We start from the raw sequence: 22,747 nt of genomic DNA, 5'->3' as shown, positions 1-22,747 counted from the left end.
TTTTGAAATGGGAAGTCACCCATTATTTACTTTCATGACAAATCCATGGCTTATGAGTGGGAAAGAATCATATCACTCTACACAGCCCAACAGGCCATGGCAGCCAGAGGGTGGTCTCAGTGTGGAGCCACAATAGAATTACCCAAAGTACAGGACGTGGCCATGGACAGATTTAGGGTTGTACAGCTTGAAGCTTATAAATCGGGGAGATCTTCTTCAAGAAAAACAAGAAGAAACTATATAACTATTACACATTTTAAAAAAGCACATGATCCCATCAACACATGGTAAGGGTTCTTTCCAGGGCCTGAGGCGGGGAGTGGGGGGAGCCAGTGCAAGTGAGGGAGTCTGAAGTTTAAGCTCCATTAGCCTTGTGGCGCCTCTGCCTCTGGCTGTAGGAGGTGTGCCCTGCCTCTAAGTGGGACTGTGTTTGCCCTCAGCAAATATTATCTAGTTTGGATATAGACCTACAGAGCCTTAGAACTGAAATATTACCTCAGAAAGTAGCTATCTAGCCCATTCATTTTACATATGGGGAGACAAAAGTAAAGTGTTTTGGTCAAGGTCACACAGACTGGAATAATTAGAGTCTAACAATCAAATGAGTTCCATGAGAGAGACTGCACCTTGGAAAATTAAGTATGCCAATCTGTTAACCTTTTATAAATGGATATTTTCCATACAAATCAGTACCTATTTTTTTTTCACAAAAGGGAGAAGCATAGCAAAAATATATAAACCTATAGGCTATGCAGGCAATTGAGAATACCTTTTAGTAATATTTTTCAAGACTGTGATGGGGAACCCTTCTTTAGTTGCATGGAACCATTCATGCACACAAGAACTGTGAAGCACTAACTTAATTTGGGAACCCCTGAAAGAGAGCCCAGGGCAAGGAGTTTGATGCAGGAAGTTTATTTGGGAGGTGAGAAAGAGAGCAGGAGGCAGTGAGAGAAGTGGGGAGGAAGACAGAGGAGGAGGTAACGCTAATGGAGGGTGTGAGCTACTTTCTGCTATGGGCAGAAACTTCTGCTGGGGACTCCCTGAGGAAGTTTAGAGAATACCCCTCAGGATAGTCCCACTAGAAGATTGAAGGACTTTTTAAAATTTTATTTTAATGTTTTTATTTATTTTTTGAGATAGAGAGAGACAGAGCATGAGCAGGGGAGGGGCAGAGAGAGGGGGAGACACAGAATCTGAAGCGGGCTCCAGGCTCTGAGCTGTCAGCACAGAGCCCGACACAGGGCTCGAACTCATGGAGTGTGAGATCATGACCTGAGCTGAAGTCGGACGCTCAACCAACTGAGCCACCCAGGCGCCCCTTTAATTTTATTTTATATATTTTTCAAATTTTTAACTAATATCCTACACCCAACATGGGGCTTGAATTTACAACCCTGAGATTGAGAATCACATGCTCTACCCACTGAGCCAGCCAGGCGCCCCCCGAAGATCAAAGGCCTCTTATCCATCAATTCCCACTCCCTGTGTTGAAGTTTGCCCCAGAAACATGACCTTCTTAGCTCTTTTGGGTTCTGCCTGTACCTTTTTCTTTTTCCTCTCTTCTCCCCTTTCTTTTCCCTTCCTTTTCTTTCCTTTGCTTCCTTTCCCTTTCCCTTCCTGTTCTTCACAAAAGCCCTAAGAAAAACTCAGCTTTGCCCACCACAGAACTGCCCACCATAGCAGCAGCTGAATCAGAAGCAAACTAAGGAGATGTGGCATGGGGCACTGGAAGTGTTTCTACACATACCAACTATTTCCAGGAGCCATTGTTTGTCTAACCGAATATTTGTTTTAACCAGGCTGACCTATCCACATGTTCCAAAGAGGCACGAACATACGTCTCAAAGCCATGAATCAGTCATTTAATAAATGTTTGTCCCATGCCCCCCATGGTCCCAGTATTGTTTTAGGAAATGGATATAGAGTGGTGAACAAGACAGATTTGTCTCTTCTTCATGAAGTTTATACTCCGGTGAAGGGAAGGGGATAAAGAAAGAAATGAATAAACAAAAACACAGTAAAAGTATTTGCTAGTAACAAGTACTCTTCATGCTGACAATTGCAAGATGGTAATGGGATATGACTAGCTACTTCAGAATGATTGGTCAGGGAAAGCTTCTCTGAGGAGGCAACATTTGTCTCAAGAGAATATTGGCAAGGGGGCCAGGGAGGGAGGGGATTCTGGAAAGAGGAAACAGCTAGTGCAAAGACTTAGTTCAAAAGGAAGTTAGATGTGTGAGGAATCAAGAGAGGTCAGGGTGGCAAGGGATACAGGAGTACTGATGCGTAGGGGCACTTGTACCCCAATGTTTATAGCAGCACTCTCAACAATAGCCAAATTATGGAAAGAGCCTAAATGTCCATCAACTGATGAATGGATAAAGAAATTGTGGTTTATATACACAATGGAGTACTACGTGGCAATGAGAAAGAATGAAATATGGCCTTTTGTAGCAACGTGGATGGAACTGGAGAGTGTTAGGCTAAGTGAAATAAGCCATACAGAGAAAGACAGATACCATATGTTTTCACTCTTATGTGGATCCTGAGAAACTTAACAGAAACCCATGGGGGAGGGGAAGGGGGGAAAAATAGGTTAGAATGGGAGAGAGCCAAAGCATAAGAGACTCTTAAAAACTGAGAACAAACTGAGGGTTGATGGGGGGTGGGTGATGGGTATTGAGGAGGGCACCTTTTGGGATGAGCACTGGCTGTTGTATGGAAACCAATTTGACAATAAATTTCATATATTGAAAAAAATAATAATAAATAAAAAATAAATTTAAAAATTAGTTTACAAATAAAATCTCATCAGGAAAAAAAAAGAGAGGTCATGATGGGAAGTTGAAGGGGCAGTCAGGAAGAGACCATGTGAGGTTTACTGGGTAGGGCTAGATGTTTGGAGTTTATTCTTAATATGTTGTGAAGCCTTTGGAGGGTTTAAACAGGGGAGTAACGTGTGGTGACTTTGTCTTTAAGAGTTCACTTTGGCTGCCTTGTGAAGAAGCGAGCTGAGGCAGAAGCAGCAGCACCGTTATATGGAAGCCATTGTAATCTGGATGGGGGATGGGGCCTTGGGTTGTGGAGGTGCTCATAGAGAAGAGAAAAGTGGAGAGTTTAGGATATGTTTCTGAGGCCAAGGTGATAGCAGTCTTAGATCCATCAGATAGGAAAAACTGAAGGATAATGCCTAGATTTTTGGCCTGGGGATTATTTAGTGAGATGGGAAAAACCAAGTGTACTAGTTGGGTTCTCCAGAGAAGATATAGATACGTGTCTATATAGATAGACACAGACAGAGATGAGATGATAGATAGACTGAAATAACCAGAGAGAGAGAGAGAGAGAGAGAGAGAGAGAGAGCGCAAATTACTATAAGGAATTGGCTCACACGATTATGGAGACTGAGAAGTCCAATATCTGCAGCTGGCAAGCTGGAGACCCCGGAGAGCTGATGGTGTGGTTCCAGTCTGAGTCCAAGTCCAAAGGCAAGAGAAGACTGATGTCTCTTTTGGATGATAGTCAAGCAGAAAGAAAGAATTCTCTCTTTTTTTCCAGGATGAATACTTTTCTATAAATGAGGGAAAATAAGCCACATATTTTGAAGAAAATATCACTAAACTTTACAAAGGACATATCTATAACAAATAAACTATTTCTACTTTTTTTGTTTTGTTTTTTGCTGCTTAGTGTATGGGGAGCTAGCATTGTTTCTTGTATCAGGTCAATGTCTTAGATGATCCACTCAAAGAAGATCACTTAGTCTAACCTGATAAAATTGGTATCTTTCTTGGGGCACCTGGGTGGCTCAGTTGGTTTAGCATCAGACTTCAGCTCAGGTCATGATCTCAGGTTCAAGCCCTGCATCAGGCTCTGTGCTGACAGCTCAGAGCCTGCAGCCTGCCTCAGATTCTGTGTCTCCCTCTCTCTCTGCCCCTCTCCTGCTCACACACTCTCTCTCCTTCAAAAATAAATAAACATTAAAAACATTAAAAAAATATGGGGTACCTGGGTGGCTCAGTCGGTTGAGCGTCCAACTTCGGCTCAGGTCACGATCTCACAGCTTACGAGTTCGAACCCCGCGTCAGGGTCTGTGCTGACAGCTCAGAGCCTGGAGCCTGTCTCAGATTCTGTGTCTGCCTCTCTCTCCGCCCATCCCCTGCTCATGCTCTGTTTCTCTCTGTCTTTCAAAAAGGAATACACTTAAAAAAAAAGAGAGAGAGTGTAAGACAGAGAGCCCTGGGCACTCCCCCATACTCTATATACATTAGTTTTGTGGGGTCGCTGTAACAAAGCATGGAAAAAGCAATGGCTGCCTCAGCTATGCAGATATAACTAGATTAAAGACCTTGAGATGGAGAGATTATTCTGGATTATACAAGTGAGCCCTAAATGCAATCACAAGAAGGGTGTTTGACACAGAGGAGAAGGCATTGTGACCACAGAGACTGGAGTGATGTGGCCACAAGCCAAGGAGAGATGGCAGGCCTCAGAAACCGGCAAGGTGAGGAAGGTTTCTTCCCTGGAGCCTCTAGAGGGAGTGCGGCCCCACAGACACCTTGATTTCAGATTTCTGCCCTCCCCGACTATTGAGAGAATACATTTCCGTGGTTTTAAACCACAGGTTCATGGTGATTTGTTACAGCAGCCCCAGGAAATAATACACAGTATGACTCATTGCCCAGTGCTCGGCCCAAAGCATACCACAGCTCTGCACAGTTGCTCTGATGGCTCACTGTCATTGTGGTCTTCTGCTGTGTCTTGTCTCCATCATCCCTGTCTGCTCACAATTCCTGCTCCCTCACAGCACAGGCTTACACTTAGCCCATCCATGTCTCTCCCATTCCTGTCTGTATTAGAATCTTCTAGCTTAGACAGCCATGGCTTTTTTCACTGCTCTTTGTGGTTCACATTTTGCCCCAGGGCACATCAGTTTGCTGGGCAGTGGAGAGGTTGGCTGTGCCCTTAAGTCAAGTGCCCCTCTGTGGCGAGTGTCCCTGGCCTGACAGAGATGGAAGATGAATGGATGGTGGGTCACTGGAACACATATCTCTCCCTCAGGGGCTATGGACTGTGCGTGAGGCAGAGGATGGGGTTGCCAGATCTGGCTCAGCTCAAACGTCTGGAAATTTTTAACCAAAGCAATAGGAACTTGGTTCTGAGGCAGCACGTGTATACCGAAGGAGAAAATGATCCTCAAAGAACTAACTCTTCCTAATGAGGAATTACCAGAAACTTAGAGGTGGGCCAGAGCCCTCATTAAATATGGGATTCTTCCTCCATGTCATGTTTATGTTCAGTTGTGGGGCTACAGCTATTTGGACAAGGGAGAAACTGATCTTTTTGGTTCAGCTTTCCAAATGAACAACACTTGTGTTGACATCACTAAAAAATTGGGTGGCTGAATGAGGCCAGTCTACTTAGTGAGCTTCCTGGTCTACTGACCTCAGCTTGGCTATACTCCAACATAGAGCTTCCAAGATCACCTGGGGATCCAGTGGGACTGGGGCAAAGAGTCTGCGTTTCTAATGAGCTCCCAGCTGATGCTGCTGTGCTGGTCTGAGCACTTAAGTAGCAGGGCTCTGGGGCAGATTGGTTTCTGAGGACTCAGTTCCATGGATGTTTGTAGGTGTGCCTTGAAAAACATAACTAGATCCAATAATTTGGGGAAACAGTGGGTAAAGAAAAGTTCATCAAGGTCCCCATTTTCAGGACTCCTTGCCTGCCTACATGCCTGGTGCTGCCAGTGGGGATCAATTATATGCAGTGGTTCCCAAATTTATTTAACCACAGCATCTTTGTCCCCATACATCTCAAAGACTAGGATGTTATAAAGTATACCCCTGGAAATGCTTCTCTGGGAACACATTCCTTACCCCTTGCTTTTGGCTCAAGATGCCAGGGGGGAATCTTTAACAACAGGAATGAACAGGAGACTGTGTTCGTGGCTTCAGAGCCAGACTCTTCCTTCAGGCAGAGACTTAAGTCAGAGAGGTTAACGCTCTGAAGACTGGAGAATGTGTACAGTGCAGTGGCTGGAGTGATACAGACCTGCGTTTTAGTCCTTGCTCCACATTTACTAACAGTACGACTTTGAGTCAGTCATCCTCTCTGAACCTTGGTTTCCCAATCTGTAAAATGGGAGTTCTGGCATATTCCTGTTTTGTGAGGTTAGGGTGAGAAATAAATGCATGTTGAGGACTCCATATGTTGCCTAGTACATAGCAAATGCCCAGTGGAAGCTCTTAGTATTAGAATGATGCAAAAATGTCACCACATTTCACATGCACCCCATTTTTTTACTCCAGTTTTTTTTTTATTTCAAGAGAGAGGGGGAAGGAGATGGCGAGAGGGAAAGAGAAAGCACAAACATTCTGACTTGGAAGGGAACTTGTGCTTTGAAGCTGACAAGTATAATTTGTCTTGAGACTGCCAAGCTCTTGGGTTGAGCCTTCATATTGGAAAAAAGAGACAAGTGAGATTAATCTGGGGCCTTCATTACTTACTCCATCTGGCCTGGCTTGGCACAGCCCCTTCCCTCTACAAACCGATTACTCCTTCAAAAGCCTCAGCAGAGTGGCCTCTAATGGGTTCTGACACGGCAGGAATGGGGCTCACGCAGCACAGAGATAAGGGCCCCAGCACCAGGGCCAAACACTTCCAGCACTACGGCCCAGATGCTCCACCACAAAAGAAAGAAATGAACTGAAAAGGAGCCAAGGCCTCTGGGCCCGGGGAGATCTCAGGATTCCTGGGAGACCTGGTTCCCCACAGCGGGAGCAGCAGCAGCAAGGCTCACGTGGACGGGACTGGTGATGTGGATTATCTGACTGGGGTGTGTTCCAATGACTATGGGCACTTTTTAATCTGACTTTACAGTCACACTGGGGATAGGAAAGTGCTTGGGGGAAGTGAAGAAGGTTGTTGTCTTTAGACATCTGCCAGTGAAAAACTGTTGAGGTGGTCTCGCATTTCCCCCAGGTGCATGTGGTCCCACAATGATGGCAGTGGGTGGGGAGTGGGAGGGGGAAGGGAACTGATGTTTCCTAAGCACCTACCATGCTCCAGGCAGGGTGCCAGGTGGCCTGGATTGTGCTGGCTCCACCACTCTGCACAAGCCTGAGAAGTAGACATCACTACCCTCTATTGAGAGAAGCTGAGGTGTTTATTCTGGGCTACCCAGTAAGTGATATGAATTTGAACTGAGGACTGTCCACCTGTGGGTCCATGCTGGTCGCTGGGCTATTTTGCACCGTCAGTAGCAGCCTTTGGATTTGAGAGAAACTGTAAGGTCGCTGTCCCACAGCCTCAGGAGGCACAGACGCAGTGTCCTGAGCCTTCTCTCCGAGGAGGTTGTAGGGCACAAAGGCTGACACCCTGGGGAAGGTGGAGCTCCTGAACAGAGCGGCATCCCAGATCGATCCATCAGTGCGTCAGGAGCTTGTTTATCTCGGACTGGGGCACTGCCAGTCTCTGAAACAAAGCTGTGCTGCAGAGCTGCTGTCAACAACAGCCCTTTCAAAGGGCCATGGACTTTGGCTTCCAGGACAGGAGGGTCAATGTCCAGCAAGGTAGCTCCCATGCCTCGGAGAAGCGACTTTAGAGGCTTGATGAGCCACAGACTGTACAACACTGCCATCTCCTGGGAGCAAGGCCCACTCTGGCCTGGCCAGGTAGAAATCTGGCTCAAAATACCTGATTAAATCAATCTTCCCCCAAGGAGCCTTTTATAGTCCCATTACGAATCAGGACCCCCCTTTTTTCGTTAGTTACCAAAGCCCACAGAGACTGAAAGCATAGGCTTTCAAGTCAAACACTGAACTGTTCATTTTTTTCCTTTGGCAAATATATTTTTTAATGTTTTTTATTTTGAGAGAGAGATGGAGCAGGAGTGGGGGAGGGGCAGACAGAGCAAAAGAGAATCCCAAGCAGGCTCTGTGCCATCAATCAGCACAGGGCCCGACATGGGGCTCGATCTCACGAACCATGAGATCTTGACCTGAGCTGAAATCAAGAGTCGGACCTTTAACTTACTGAACCACCCAGGTTCCTCTCACTTGGCAAATATTTACTGAGCACCTATTTTATGCCAAACACTGTGCTAGGCACTGAATACACAAAAATGATCAAGACAAATGGTCCATAACTTCGTGAAGCTTATATTCCAACAAAGAAGATGAACTGTAAATAAGAAACAATCTTGTTGTAAACAAGGAATGTGTTCATTATTACTGTGATGAGTTTAGAAGGAAGAGCACAGGGTGAGCAGGAGTACTTAATGCTGAAGGGGAGACAGGGACTCTGGTCTAGTCAATCAGTCAGGAAATCCTTCCCTAAGGACATGATCTATATGCAGACACCTGAAGGATGTATAGAAATATGAGAAGCAAAATGATCTAGGAAAACAACATGTGTGAAGGCCCTCAGACAGGAAGGAGCCTGGAACATTTGAAAAACAGAGTGGGGCGCCTGGGTGGCTCAGTCGGTTAAGCAGCCGACTTCGGCTCAGGTCATGATCTCGCGGTCCGTGAGTTCGAGCCCTGCGTCGGGCTCTGTGCTGACAGCTCAGAGCCTGGAGCCTGTTTCAGATTCTGTGTATCCCTCTCTCTCTGATCCTCCCCCATTCGTGTTCTGTCTCTCTCTGTCTCAAAAATAAAAATAAACGTTAAAAAAATTAAAAAAAAAAAAAGAAAGAAAAACTGAGAGTTCTATATTGATGGGCCATCAAGATAGAGAAAAAGTGTATGTGAGGAGAAATAGGCAGTGACCACATCACACAGGGTCTTAGAATGCCTTGTAAAAGGTTTGGCCCCATGTTGGTCAAGTCTCTTTGTTAACATATGACAAAGACCCAATGCAAACTAATTTAAGTGAAAAGGCAATTTATTGGTTCGTTAAGTTGGGAAGTCTGGAGTTAAAGCATCAGGTAGGACTGAATCCAGGAGCTCAAATAGTATCATTAAGACTTTCTTTTCGGGGAACCTGGGGGGCTCAGTCAGTTAAGCATTTAACTTCAAGTCAGGTCATGATCTCGTAGACCATGAGTTGGAGCCCTGCATTGGGCTGTATGCTGACAGCCCAGAGCCTGGAGCCTGCTTCGGATTCTGTGTCTCCCTTTCTCTCTGCCCCTCCCCTACTTGCACTCTGTCTCTCTCTCTCTCAAAAAATAAATAAATTTAAAAAAAAAGACTTTCTTTTCAACTAATTAATTGTCTCTGTTTGCTTCTGCATTTCTTATTAAGTAGGCCTAATATTCTTCTGCACTGACAAATTCTGTCAATCCTGTAGGAAAATAGTAACTGATATTCACCAGGCCTACATCTTCACAACCCAATGGTCCAAAAGAAAATGAAAGTTACTCCTCTATCTCCGTTTGGAAAATAAAATCAGGGCAAGACTCTGATTTGCCCAGCTTAGGTCACATGGCTACCCATTAGACCAATCACTATGTTCATGGGGATGTGTCACAATGATTGGCTTAACATGGGCTGTATTCCTGTAGCTAGAATGGAGGTGGGAGGTGAAGAAAGGAAAAGGGAGGCCACCATGCCTGACCTCCCCAGGGCCATATGGAATATAGGAGGAGTTTCTCCCATGGGAAAGTGGTGCTTGATTGCAGAAGAGAAATGGGAAAAACGGCGGGATATATCAAAACACTGACAAAACAATATCATAATTGGCAGAAAACTATGAGAAACCACTGAAGGGCTGTATACAAGTGAAAAACAAGATAACGTTGTTTTTGTTTGTTTGTTTGTTTGTTTGAAAGACCACACTGGCTATTGTAAGGTTAAAATGGAAGGGACAAGAGCGGAAGCAGAAAGGACTTCAGATTCTAGGCAAACTCAAACACTTCCCAACTACCTAGAAGTTATCTAGAAAAGCTCAACAAACAATAGCAGAGATCATTTTAAATGCACAACAGAACTTGCCAGAAAGTATGAGAATCCTCATGGGGTAAAGACAAAGAGGAAGCTGAAAAACAGGGTTAAGTGAGTAGCTGAAGCAACAGCTCCCCAGGAAAGTTCTTCCAATCTTAGGTAACCAAGAGACTTATATTTTAACAGTCATGTGGTGAAAGGAGAAAGTCTTGGGCCTGCATGGATGGGTATTAGATCTGAGAACCTTCTTCCCCCTATACCCATACCACACATAAAGCTGGACATGATAAAATAATGGACCAGGATAAAAAATGCACCCATTGCCACAGAGAGATAGTAGCATTTGTGTCTTGGCCTGGTCTGTGGATGGAAAAAGCCATCCCCTTTGAGACTTTATAAATATGAGTTTTCTCATGGGTTTGGGGTTGAAATTCATTCCATTTGCATGGTCCTAGAGTCTTCAACTTTAGAAAAGGCTCCACACTTGTCACACCCTTGTGGTACCTGGGAGAAACAAACACAGAGCTTCTCTGGGGACCCTCAATCCAGGATGCACCCAGAGGGAAATCCCACTGAGCATATGCTCACAATCCCATGCTGAGGTTTTTAGCTGTCCCTTTCCCCCATGATCTTCAACCGGCTGCAGGCCACTAGGGCATTCCTGACCCCTTCCCAACCTGTTTCTGACATTCCTAGTTTCTGACCTCAAGATTCCTCTTCCTACCATGGCCTGAACGGAGCCAGCTATAGCCCTGATATTTACATCAGTTCTCAAGCTGGGAACAGCTACCTCCCTCTCAACATAGCTATGGAACATAGTTCTATTAGTTAGGAAGCCTCCGGCTGTCCCCAGGGGGCAATTTTTCTCTGCCTCTTAGACCTAGCCTGGTGTTAGGAGGCTACATCCTGGTGTGACCCCGCATGTGTGATGCCCCAGTCATTTTGCCCTGCCCTACATGCTGGACCATTACAGAGGGAACAAGGGAGAAAGACATGACAATCAGGGGCATGCTCTAGGCTGGTCTTCATCCCAGTTTGTGACATCTCATGGAGGTGGTGTGGCCTGGTGGAGCCTGGGCTTCTCCTGGCACCAGAGCCCTATTCCTGGCCAAGCCCGAGTCTGGCAAATGTTAGACAGTGGGTGTGAGAAGCCACTCCTGACTCTACCCATCTGAATTGAGGAGTGTAATCTCTGACCGTGCTCTGGGAACCCACTTTCTTCTTACACCACAGCCTGTGGCAGTGAGGCCTGCTATACGGAATGCTGGCACTGACTTCTGAGGTGGAAACCAAATAACTATCTGACTTAGAAAAACAGGTCCAACACACCAGTCTTTGTGAGAAGAGAAAAGCCACAGAGCAGGCCAGAAACACTAAGGGAGTTTGTTGGCGGCTCCACCCTGCCCTGCAGTGGGGAACAAAGGGCCGCCTTCCTGTTTTCCTGAGAGACAAAGGCCAAGCCTTCACAGCCATTGCCAGGTCAGGATTCTCTACCTGGGCTCCAAAAGGCCAGGAAAATAACCATGTAGAGGCACCCATCCCAGGCATGTTGAGAGTGTTGAGGGTGGTGATAATGAGCTCGATGAGCTCACACATGGAGATGTGCTTTGCTAACAGCAGAGGGCAGAAAGGTTGGTTCAGGCCCTGGGCTATGCACCTTATATAGATGCCTTGGGCACTCCATTCCTTCAGCCCTCACTGCACACATACATCTGACCCCCTGCCTGTTGCAGGGAATTGCCATTGTTTGTTTTACCTTTGTTCTTGAGTAGTATATGGCTTCCAATGTAGTGCAGTGACTGGGCACATAGCATAGGCTCCATAAGTAGCCGCAAATGCATTCGAGACCTTCATTTTCTTGCTGCAGACAGAGGAGGTTAGACCCTCTCTCTAAAGGATTTTCTTTTGCATACAATTTAGGAATGCAGACTCAAATACCAGCAACAAGAGTTCAAAGTCTGGCTCCACCATCCAGTATCTAGGACTTGAAGCAAGTTATTTAACCTCCTTATGTTTCCCATATGTGAAATGGGCATATTACAGTACTTACCTCATGAGGATGTTTGTAAGAGTGAAGTGAGGTCACCTTTGCAAAGCACTTAGCATTGTGCCAGGCCCATAGTGGGAACTTGGCAAACGTCAGACTCTGAGGTTTTTTTAGCATTTACATATATTTATTTCATAATTCATTTGTGCATTCAATCATTCATTTAAAAGCAAAGTGGATTCAGAGCACCATAGCGACATAAATGAACAAAATAGCCTCATACTGGAGGATCTTGTGGTCTAGGGGCATTTGCTTTGTGTTAAGAGCTCTAAGAACACAAAAGGCCACATATCATACAATTCTATTTATGTGAAATTCTTAGATCAGGCAAATCCATTGAAACAGAAAGTAGATTTGTGGTTGCTAGGGGCTGGAGGGAATGGAGTGAGACTGCTAGTAGTTACCAGGTTGTTTTAGAGGGAAAGAAGGTGTTCTACAATTGGACAATGGTAACAGTTGCACCCTCTGCACAACCTTATGAACACACTGGAAACCAATGAATTATACACGCTGAAAGAGTGAATTTCATGGAATGTGAGTTACAACTCAATTTTTAAAAACAACACTCTAGAGTCTGACTGCCTGCCCCTTAAAGCTACTGGACCTTGGGCAAGTTATACAACCTCTCTGGGCCTTGGTTTCCTCATCAGTAAAAAGGAGATAATAATAATCATCTAATGGAACACTGAGGAAAATAACTCACTCACCATGCTGACTTTATCGGTGCAATTTTATTACTTCCCCTGGAATGGGAGATCTCTCCCCATCCTTTCTCTTCTAGTCTGTATGTTTCTTTACATCTGAAGTGAGTCTCCTACAGGCAGCATGTAAATGGATCTTGGGTTTTTATCCATTCTGCCACCCTGTGTCTTTTAGGAGCATTTAGACCACTTACATTTAAAGCAATTATTAACAGGTATGTACTTATTGCCATTGTGTTCATTGTTTTCTGGTTGTTTTTGTAGTTCTTCTCTGTTCCTTTCTTCTTCTCGTGCTCTCTTCCTTATGACTGATGACTTTCTAGTGTTATGTTTGGCTTTCATTCTCTTTACTTACTGTGTATCTGTTATAAGCTTGGGGCTAATAGTGACCATGAGGTTTATATAACATCCTAAGCATACAGCTTACATCTATATTAAGCTGATGGCCACTTAAGTGTGAACACATTCTGAAAGAACTTTTTTTATTACCCTCCTCCACATTTTATGTATATATTGTCGTATTTTACATCTTTTAATTGATAATTTTCTTACTTCTAATTATGGCCTTTCATTTCCCACTTAAAGAAGTCCCTTTACATTTCATGTAAGGCCAGATTAGTGATGATGAGCTCCTTTAACTTTTGTCTGGAAACTTCTCCTTCAAATCTGAAATAGCCTGGCCAGGTGGAGTATTCTTGGTTGAATATATCATGCTACTCCCTTCTGGACTGGAAAGTTTCTGCTGAGACATCAGCTGATAATCTCATGGGGGTTCCCTTGTACATAACTGTTCACTTCTCTCGTTCTGCTTTTAAAATTCTCTCTTTATCTTTAACCTTTGACACTTTAATTATTGGGTGTCATGGTGTGAGCCTCCATGGGTTCATCTGGATGTCTGTTTCCTTCCCCAGCTTAGAGAAGTTTTCAGCTATTATGTCTTCAAATATGTTTTCTGCCCCTTTCTCTTTCTCTTCTCCTTCTGGGACCCCTATAATATGAATGTCTGTTTGCTCAACATTGTCCAAGAGATCCCTGACCCATCCTCATTTTTAAAAATTCCTTTATTCGTTTGCTGCTCAGCTTGTGTACTTTCCACCGACCCTGTCTTCCACATCACTGATCCATGCTTCTGTATCCATAATCTACTACTGATTCCCTCTAGTGTACTTCTCATTTCAGTTATTGTATTCTTTAACTCTGATTGATGTTTTTTTATATTTTCTCTTTGTTGAAGTTCTCATTGGGTTCTTCCACTCCTCTCTCCAGCCCAGTGAGTATCTTTATGATCATTACTTTAAACTCTTCATCAGGTATATTGCTTATCTCAGTTTCATCTAGTTCTTTTTCTTTTCTGAGGTTTTGTCTTGTTCTTTGGAATATATTCCTCTGTCTCCTCATTTTGCTTGACTTTCTGTGTTTGTTTCTATGAATTAGGCAGAACTGCTACTTCTCATAACCTTGAATGAATGGTCTTGTGTATGATCATCCCCAGTGTAGACTGTGTAAGCCTGGTGGCTGGAGCTGTGGCTGGAGTGGGCTGGGAGTTCTAGGACACTCCATGTGGGGCTGCCCTGGTGGGATAGCTGGGGCTTTAGTGGGGTGGGCCTGAAGTGGTCTCAGGGCTTTCAGTAGAAAGAGTGTCTTGGCAAGAGAGCTGAAGCTTAAGTAAGTGCAGTGAGATACCCCAGGGGGTTCCATGCAGGGGGCACCTAACAGGACCGCTGGAACTGAGCCAGGAATGGCTGGGGGTTCCCAGGGTACTCTACACAGGGGGTGCCCTGGTGAGGCAGCTGGAGTTGAAGCAAGCATGAACCAGGAGGTACTGGAGCACTCCACTCCAGGGACGCCCTAGAAAGCTGTCTGGAGCTGAAATGGTGTTGGTCTGGCATGTTCAAGGTTCTTTGCACCTGTGTCACTTTGGCAAGATGGCTAGAGCTATATGCTAAAGAGGTATCCTGAGGAAGCAGGCTGGCAATGGTGCCCAGTCCCTACTCCCATCTATCAAGGTCAAAGGGAATGTAAACCATGGCACTTGCCAGCCCCTCTGACCAAGAGAGAGTTCTAGCAGCTCCTTGGCTTTTGGGTTCTAAGGATGGTACCTTTATATTCTAGTTGCCATTTTAAACCATGTTTTTTTTTCCTGTCCCCCCAGGGTCTTCTTACATCACCATTTGGGACCAGAAGACTCTTTACCAGTGTGATTTTAATGTGCTGTATTACAAAAAACTTCCAAATCGCCAAGCAGAGAATGACAAGAGTAAGATCCATTTAAAGAAAAAAAAAAAAAACTTTTATAAACATATTGCTTAGGTATGTCACATCGCACTTAACGTGATCTAATGGGAAATATCCAGAGCTTTTGAAACCTATACCACTCCATAACTTAAGCTCTAACTTCCAACGTTTATTTATTTTTGGGACAGAGAGAGGCAGAGCATGAACGGGGGAGGGGCAGAGAGAGAGGGAGACACAGAATCGGAAACAGGCTCCAGGCTCTGAGCCATCAGCCCAGAGCCTGACGCGGGGCTCGAACTCCCAGACCGCGAGATCGTGACCTGGCTGAAGTCGGATGCTTAACCGACTGCGCCACCCAGGTGCCCCTAAGCTCTAACTTCCAAAGAAAAGCAAGCAAAGGCTTGACCTGATGATCTGGAAAATTTTACTCTGAAGTTAAATTTTTCAAAAGGAGGAAAGCATCTGGGCTTTAAAAAATAATGCCTTCTTGAACTAACAGCACCTTGAATTAGTATTTCAAAATATGAAATTTTCAACCATATTTAGTCAAATTTTCTCTTATATTCCCTGGGACAGAAGGTAGCATAAGGCAAGTACCCATTGTTAGCTCTAATTATTACACTGCAGGAAGTTCTCTGCAAAAGGTGTGGATAGATTAAATATGAATGAAATAAGTGCTGAAGAAACATGAGAAAGAGAGGGACCAACTGATGGTGGCAAGGAGTCTTAGGTCCACAGAGCATTTTATTCATTCATCGGTGCATCACAATGATGGAGATGAAATCTGAGAGGTAGTGATGAAAAGCAAGGACTTGACTTACTATGTTTTAGCTGAGATCTGTCACTTATTACAACTGTGACCTCAAGCAAATTACCTAAACTCTCTGCACCTCTGCTTTTTCATGTAGAAAAAGGGAATAAAAATTACATGAAAAGTGTGCAATTAAAAAAAAATCCTGGCAGCCTACTGAAATAAGGGTCAGAGCCAGATTTAAATTGCACTGAGGTAATAAAGAAATGTGAATTTTTCTTGCTTGAGTTTATGGACTCACTACATATTTACCGAGTCTCTTCCATGCACCAGGCATTGAACCAGACTTTGGGAATACAATGCAAGACACCATTTTTCTCCCTGAGACATTACTGTAAGGAGGTATGAAGTATTGTGGTCACCCAGAAGAGACTTACTCCTGGCTAGGCAGATCAAGCAAATTTGTTCTTGTCTTACCTCAAATTCTCAGTAGAAATCCTGATTACTCTAGCTCATCCTTTTGAACCAAGCCACAGGTCATGTGATAGGTTGCTGACTCGAGGATTGGCTGCCCTTGAGTCAGGTGCTCACCCCTGGTCTAATCAGCTGTGGCCAGGAAATGTGATGGTGGCTCATGGTACAAAGTGTGGTCATACCCTCTCCCCCATCAGAAGCTGGTTTCTCTTAGAAGAGGAATGGGGCACAGCAGACCACGCTGGGGTACAATAAGGAAAAATTTTCCAACAGATGTAACAGCGTGTGCAAAGTCGGGCCAATGTGGAAAAATATGAGATATTTGGGAAACTATGAAGATGGGAGGATGAAGAAGTGGATTGTAATTGGAGATAAACCTGGAAAGGGAGGCTGGGGAGGAGCTAGCTGGGCTGAACATTTGTCCCCTTGCTATGGAAGTCAGGACATTCTTTCACTGCAGGACAGGAGTGAGGGTGGTGAGAATCATTATCCCACAAATGCTCACCATGGACCACTCTGGTTCAGAGTCATACTGGACCCAGGAGAGGGAATCCCTGGTCACTGTTGTCAGAGGTCCTCTTCCCACCCATTCCCCCACCCCCCCAAAGAGTCATTTTGAAGGTAAGCCTTTTTTCTCTGGAAATTGCTAAACGATAGAAAAGAAAATCTACCTTGAGCATACAGACAGGAACATAAACCTGAATTCAGGGGTTCTGAGAGGAGCTGTTCTTAGGATGCCAAGCACTTTCCCCACAGAATAACCAGTACCAGACTGATTCAGGGAGATGTGGAGATGTGGCAAGCTCCCGAGTCTTTCTTCCATAAATCAACCACATCGCAAGGGGTGATCTACTGAGGATACTTAGGACCCCTGAACTTGGGCATTGACCTCTTCCCAACTATAAGTTGTGCATATATGTGTCTCTACCACTACCATTGATCAGTAGAAAACATTATTATCAAAGTGTAATAAAATTTTATTATCAGTTTATCTTGCCCAAACCATCATTAAAAAAATATAATAATCTGAAAAAATAAATTTATTTTTCAATGGAAATAACCAAGGCCTTGGTTCTAGCTCTAGGTTTTACCTGGACCTTATAGTCTGATCAACCCAGGTTCAAATCTCAGTTCTACCACTTGCTAATTTCAAACTCAGGCAAATTACTTAATCTCATACAGTCTCCATTTGCTCATTTGTAAGACAGAGCTAATAATTCCCATCTTTCAGGTTGGGATAAGGATTAAATGACAAGGTGTATATAAAGTGATTAAAGGTATCAGGTACCTAAAAGGTGATCAATATACGTTATTTGTAGTAGTAATCCGTTATGATTTGGGACAAAGAATCTGATTGCTAAATGTCGTGTTCACTGCAAATCTGTTACACAGCACAGCTGTGAAGATTAAATGAGACAGTGAGTTGAAGTGTTTGGAAAAGTGCTATACAAACTTTAGAATTCATGAAGTCACATATGGGGGACTGTTACAGCCAAGGCAGCAAAGTGGCAGATGGGAAGAGTCAAAATGTAGAAAAAAGCTGGGACCATGACCTTAAGATAGTGAAATCAACCTCTAGTCCACTTCTTAGTTTAAAAATACCACTAAAATTATTTTATTAGTATGGTTTAGGCTGTTTCTGAAATCAATTGTGATTCATCTCATTTAACAGTAATCACTAATTTTCTCCATATTGTGAACATATTTTTCATCAATTTACAGACTGGCTGTTCTTGTAAAGGTAAGAAAGTAAGAAGATTCCCAAGTAGCAAATAAGTTTTCATTCATATCCCCACTGAAGTGATTAATATTTTTCATTAATTTTCCCCCTTTAAATTTAAATTTTAGTTAACACACAGTGCAATTGTGGTTTCTGACTACTATTTCTTGTCTAGTGTATTGTGTTGAGTTTTCTGGAGCCCTGAGGTTAGTAGAATCAGTGCCGCAATCAATTTGTCATGTCTGTCATGGGTATGGGAACGTGAGATGGTATCTGGAGCCCTGAGTTTAGTAGGAATGGTGCTGCAATCAATTTGTCATGTCTTCCATGGGTATCAGAATGTGAGATGGTAACACGTGTCTATACTCAGGTAAGTGATGGATGCTCCTGGTGATAATAATTTCTAAATTAAATTCATTTTCATACTCACATGACTCAGAATGGTATATTCACTGGAAGAAAATCTGAAAATTGTGACAGATTGTATTTTCCAAAGATGCCTACAAGAGCTCCTGTTGCACATGTTCTGCTGTAAATGACCTTGCCACCCCTACCCCCTGCAAGAATAGGTAGGATGTAACTCCCCTGCCCTTGAATCTGGGCTGGCCCGAGTTGGTCACAACCAGTAGGATATAGCAGAAGTGATGCTACATGTCTTCCACAGCCAGGTGGGAAAGGAAAATATAGCTTCTGCCTGACTTTCTCAGTACACTTGCTCTTGGGAAGCTCCCTTTTAGAAGCTAGCGCCGTGCTGTGAGAAACTCACGGTTAAAGAAGTCATGAGCCAGAGAAGCAGTCAATAGTTCCCAGTGTCTGGGAGCCTCCAGATGATGCCATCCCCTGGGCATGTGAGTTATTCCCCAGCTGTTCCAGTATTCTCAGTGAGGGTCCAGACACTGCAGATCAGACAAGCTTTTTCCACAGTGCTCTGATGTCCTGACCCACAGAATCCATGAGCATAGTAAGATCGTGCAAAAGTTTACCGCCACTAGATTTTGGGGTGCTTTGTTATACAACAATGGTAAACTGGAAAAAGAATCCCAAACACCCAAAGGATGGACATGGCTGGTCTGCCTTCTCCCTCGTCGTGTTTGTGAGACTCTGTAAGGCCCTGTAAGCTCCCAGAGTTTCCATCTCTTTATCTGGGATAATAATAGCCCTTTTAATCACAGTACGAAAAATGAAGTCAGAAAGGAACGGAGACAGAACTTTTACAAAATAACACTGTCGTGAAAAGCAAACAGATCGCTACTCTTAACTGGCTTTTCTGTCGGCTGGACAGCAGCCCTCTGAATCACAGAAGACATACTTTTTGGAAAATAGTTATTAGCCCACACCCACAAATCCAGCTTAATAGATCTAGGTAGAGTCTACATGTGGTGAAAACCCAAACCAAAGCCCTCAAAAGGTCCCCAGGACAAGCAGACAGACATGAGACACAGTCTTGCTGGCAGTGACCTCACTCCTTTTGTGTAATGACATGCCAAACTGTAAGAATGTGTCTTGCTCTCATAATAGGAATAGAAGAGCCTCTCACTCTTCCCCAAGTACATGCTGTGTGTGCCAATGGTGTGAGGCCCGGGGCTGGTGTACCCACCTTGCCTGTCATGGCTTTCTTTCCGTGAATCTGCTCAGAGGCGGTCTTCAGGGCCTGGGGCTGCCTTTGTTGACTCTACTCCTTGAAGAAAAATAACTCCTTTCTATATTCAGGCTAATTTGGTAGAACTCTTCCCCAACTATACCCCCAATTAACGTTTGTAGCAAGGAGAGATAAAATACTTTTTAACATTCAAATTAAGTTTTACTCAAAGTGACCATGACACGTGTATCTCCCATCTGCTGCCAGTAGCCACCCTGACCCTCTGTCCTGGGTGCTGTCTCCCTTTCAACCTCTAATGCTTTATTATGAAAGATTTCTTGGTTAGAAGAACATTCACAAGCTGGGAAAGTTGGTCAACTAACTTGTCACCTGCAAAATGAAGCTACTCGTACTCCATGGGCTGGGTGGACACAGGGGGGTCACAGCAAAAGTCGCATTCTGCCACGCGGCTAGATTCCATTCACTCTTTCCAGAAACTGTTCACTGGACTTTTACTATGTGGTGGGCACAGGGCAAGATCCTGGGTTAATACTGACGAAAAGCCAGTCCCCAAGAGCTCACAGGGCAGTGGGAGAAATGGAAAGTAAACAGGCTATTAATATAGGGCATGGTAAGTGCTGTGAGGAGGGTTCTATAGGAATACCTGAAAAAGTGCTCAAACCAGACTTTGGAGGCTCAGGGAAAGGTTCTTGGAGAAGACAGTATCTAAGGAACAAGCAGGAATTGGGGGGATATTGTGGAGGGTGGGATGGAGGGGAAAAGGGATGCAGGCAGACCGAAGAGCAGCTACAGAGACATGGAGCCATCAGAGCACAGGACTTCCAGAGAACCATGGGTGGTTCTATACGGCTGAAGTACCAGCCATAAGGCCGAGAGCAGAGGACAAGGAGTTGGTGGGGTAGGCCACAGGCAGGACGCCTGGCCTTATTGGTGACACACACAGGCACTTGGACTTTACATTTGAGACAGCACTTAGCTGATGACGAGGGGAATGGATCAGAAGGGGCAAGAATGAAGGCCAGAGGCCATGAGGGAATCTCTGCTGTAATTCAGGCAAGATGCAGTAACTCCAAGCATAACGGTTGACATTACTCACATCATTACTCTTGCTGGGAGTTCAGAACATGAAAACATGAGGGGTATGTCTCCTACACTTTGTAATATGTTTTCTAAAGGATTCTTACACAGCAAGGCCAATATTTGTCTAGTAGATGAACAAGAAACGCAGAAGAATGCAGCATGGATGAACTCCGAGGCAGAGGAAGCAGAAGGACCAAGGCCCCAAGGCCTGGCCTCCCCCAAAACACAGTGAGCTTAGCCTTTGTTTTCATTCTCTGGCGCAAGGCCCATCCCCTGTATGCCTGGCCATTTTCTGGACCTGGGGAACATCCCTGACCTGGAATCTGCTTCTCCAAAGTGAAAGCAGAAATGTCAAGAGGGAGGGGGAAAGTGAAATTTCAGAGTTCAGCCCCAAACAGTTCCAACCCAATTTTCTCACTGTAATCCTCACCACACCCCAGAGAAAACAGGCCTGACTCACAGACCACATCAATCCTGGCAGGCGGGGAAGCTTGGCAGCAGGCCTCTGGCCAGCCTGTCAGGGTCCCATCCCCCAGCATTCCTGGTGGGCACATGTGTTGGGGTGTCTCTCTGGAAGCCACAGAGGGAGGAAAGGTGGCCCTCACCCATGCTCACCCCCACTGCTCCATGGCTCCAGTCACCTCCTTCTTCCTCCCCTGAGCTTTTAACTCCCAAACCCGTAGCCACGTGGGGTCAGGGAAAACAGCTGAATTATGATCAGGGATGAGGAGGAAATTTATAAAGCCATTCTAGGGGCCACAGACCTGGGAGTGTCTGCAGCTGATTCAACAGATGGAGAGGCAGAAAAAAGGTCATGGAAAGTAAATGAGATTCCCAGTCAAAATTCCATTTCCATCACATGTAGCTGGAAACCAGGGGCAAATGACTTGAGCTCCTGTTCTGCTTCAGTTATCTGAATTCTAGAACCGGAATAATAACATCTTGCTTGCAGGGTTACTGGAAAGCTTGTAGCCCAGCATCTGAAACTGAACAGGTGCTCAGAAAATCTGGAGTCTAACATCAGGTATTGCCTACACAACTCGTAAGGCATTTATCCTGTTCAGTCTTCTATTTGTGCTGACTTCATTCCCTTTGCTAGTGTCATAGGCAGTTGGAGCGTAGCAACTGTGTGTCACACATTCCTCCCTTCCCATGGCATCTCACACTCAATGTGGGTCAATACATATCTCCTGGCTGACTAATATACCCAAGTATCAAGATCCCAGGGCCAAAGGGAGGGCGAAGACAACAATGGCAAAACGAACTTTCTGGCACTGAACGCTCACGGTATGACCCTTTAATAAATAAAATACAGGGGCATTTGTGCAAGTGCAAAAAACCTTTCTTTCACCTGTTAGAAGCAGTGAGTCAATAGAAGGGGCAATACAAAACACTGGCAAACCAGGCAGGGCTGAGCTTCACAGACTGGGGGCATGTCACTGCCATCCAGCAGTGAGACAGTGGGCAAGTAACTAGACTTCATCTGTAAAATGGGGATATCCAGAGCCATCTACCTCATAGAGTGATTGGGAGCATGTAAAAAAATATACACAAAACACTCAGAATAATGGCTGGCATTTGTTCGACAAATACTCCTCTTCCTCACATCTGGGTGAAAGCTCAGTTCCATCTGCTGGACTAGACCCTGTTGCTAAATGGCAACACTGGAAATCTCACGCCAGATGGAGACCCTGTCACCTGGAACGGGGGGAGTCCACTCTGGGTCGGGGAGGGGTGCAGAGCTGGGCTGCCTCTCTGGAATAGTCTGTATGTTAAGGTGACTTTGTGGAAATGCCCTGCAAAGCATAAATGCATCACAAGTATTAGTGTTACAACTTTTGTTTTTCTGATACTTAATAATCTAGAAACAATAGTATAAGCGTAATCCCAGTTCCCACTTGCTGGACAACTTACCATGAACTAGATAAAGTGCCCACTGCTTTTCCCAGGTCCACTCACTGAATGTTCTCAATGACCCTATAAAGTTGGAACTACTTTCATCTCAACAATTTTTTTTCAATAATTTTTTTTAAGTAGGTTCGACGCCCAATGTGCAGCTTGAACTCACCACACTGAGATCAAGAGTCGCAACTCTACCAACTGAGCCAGCCAGGCGCCCCTTCATCCTAATTTTAAAGATATGGAGAATGATATTCAAAAGTGACTCAAAGTCTCCAGTGGGATTCAAACTCAGGTCTGCTGGCTCCCAAGCCTATGCTTTTAACTATCACATTTTACTTATGGATTAAATATAT

This window comes from Lynx canadensis, chromosome C1 (genome assembly GCF_007474595.2).
Source record: "Lynx canadensis isolate LIC74 chromosome C1, mLynCan4.pri.v2, whole genome shotgun sequence".
Taxonomy (NCBI): Eukaryota; Metazoa; Chordata; class Mammalia; order Carnivora; family Felidae; genus Lynx; species Lynx canadensis.
The sequence above is the reverse complement of the archived record's forward strand: the minus strand, read 5'-3'. Positions refer to the sequence as shown.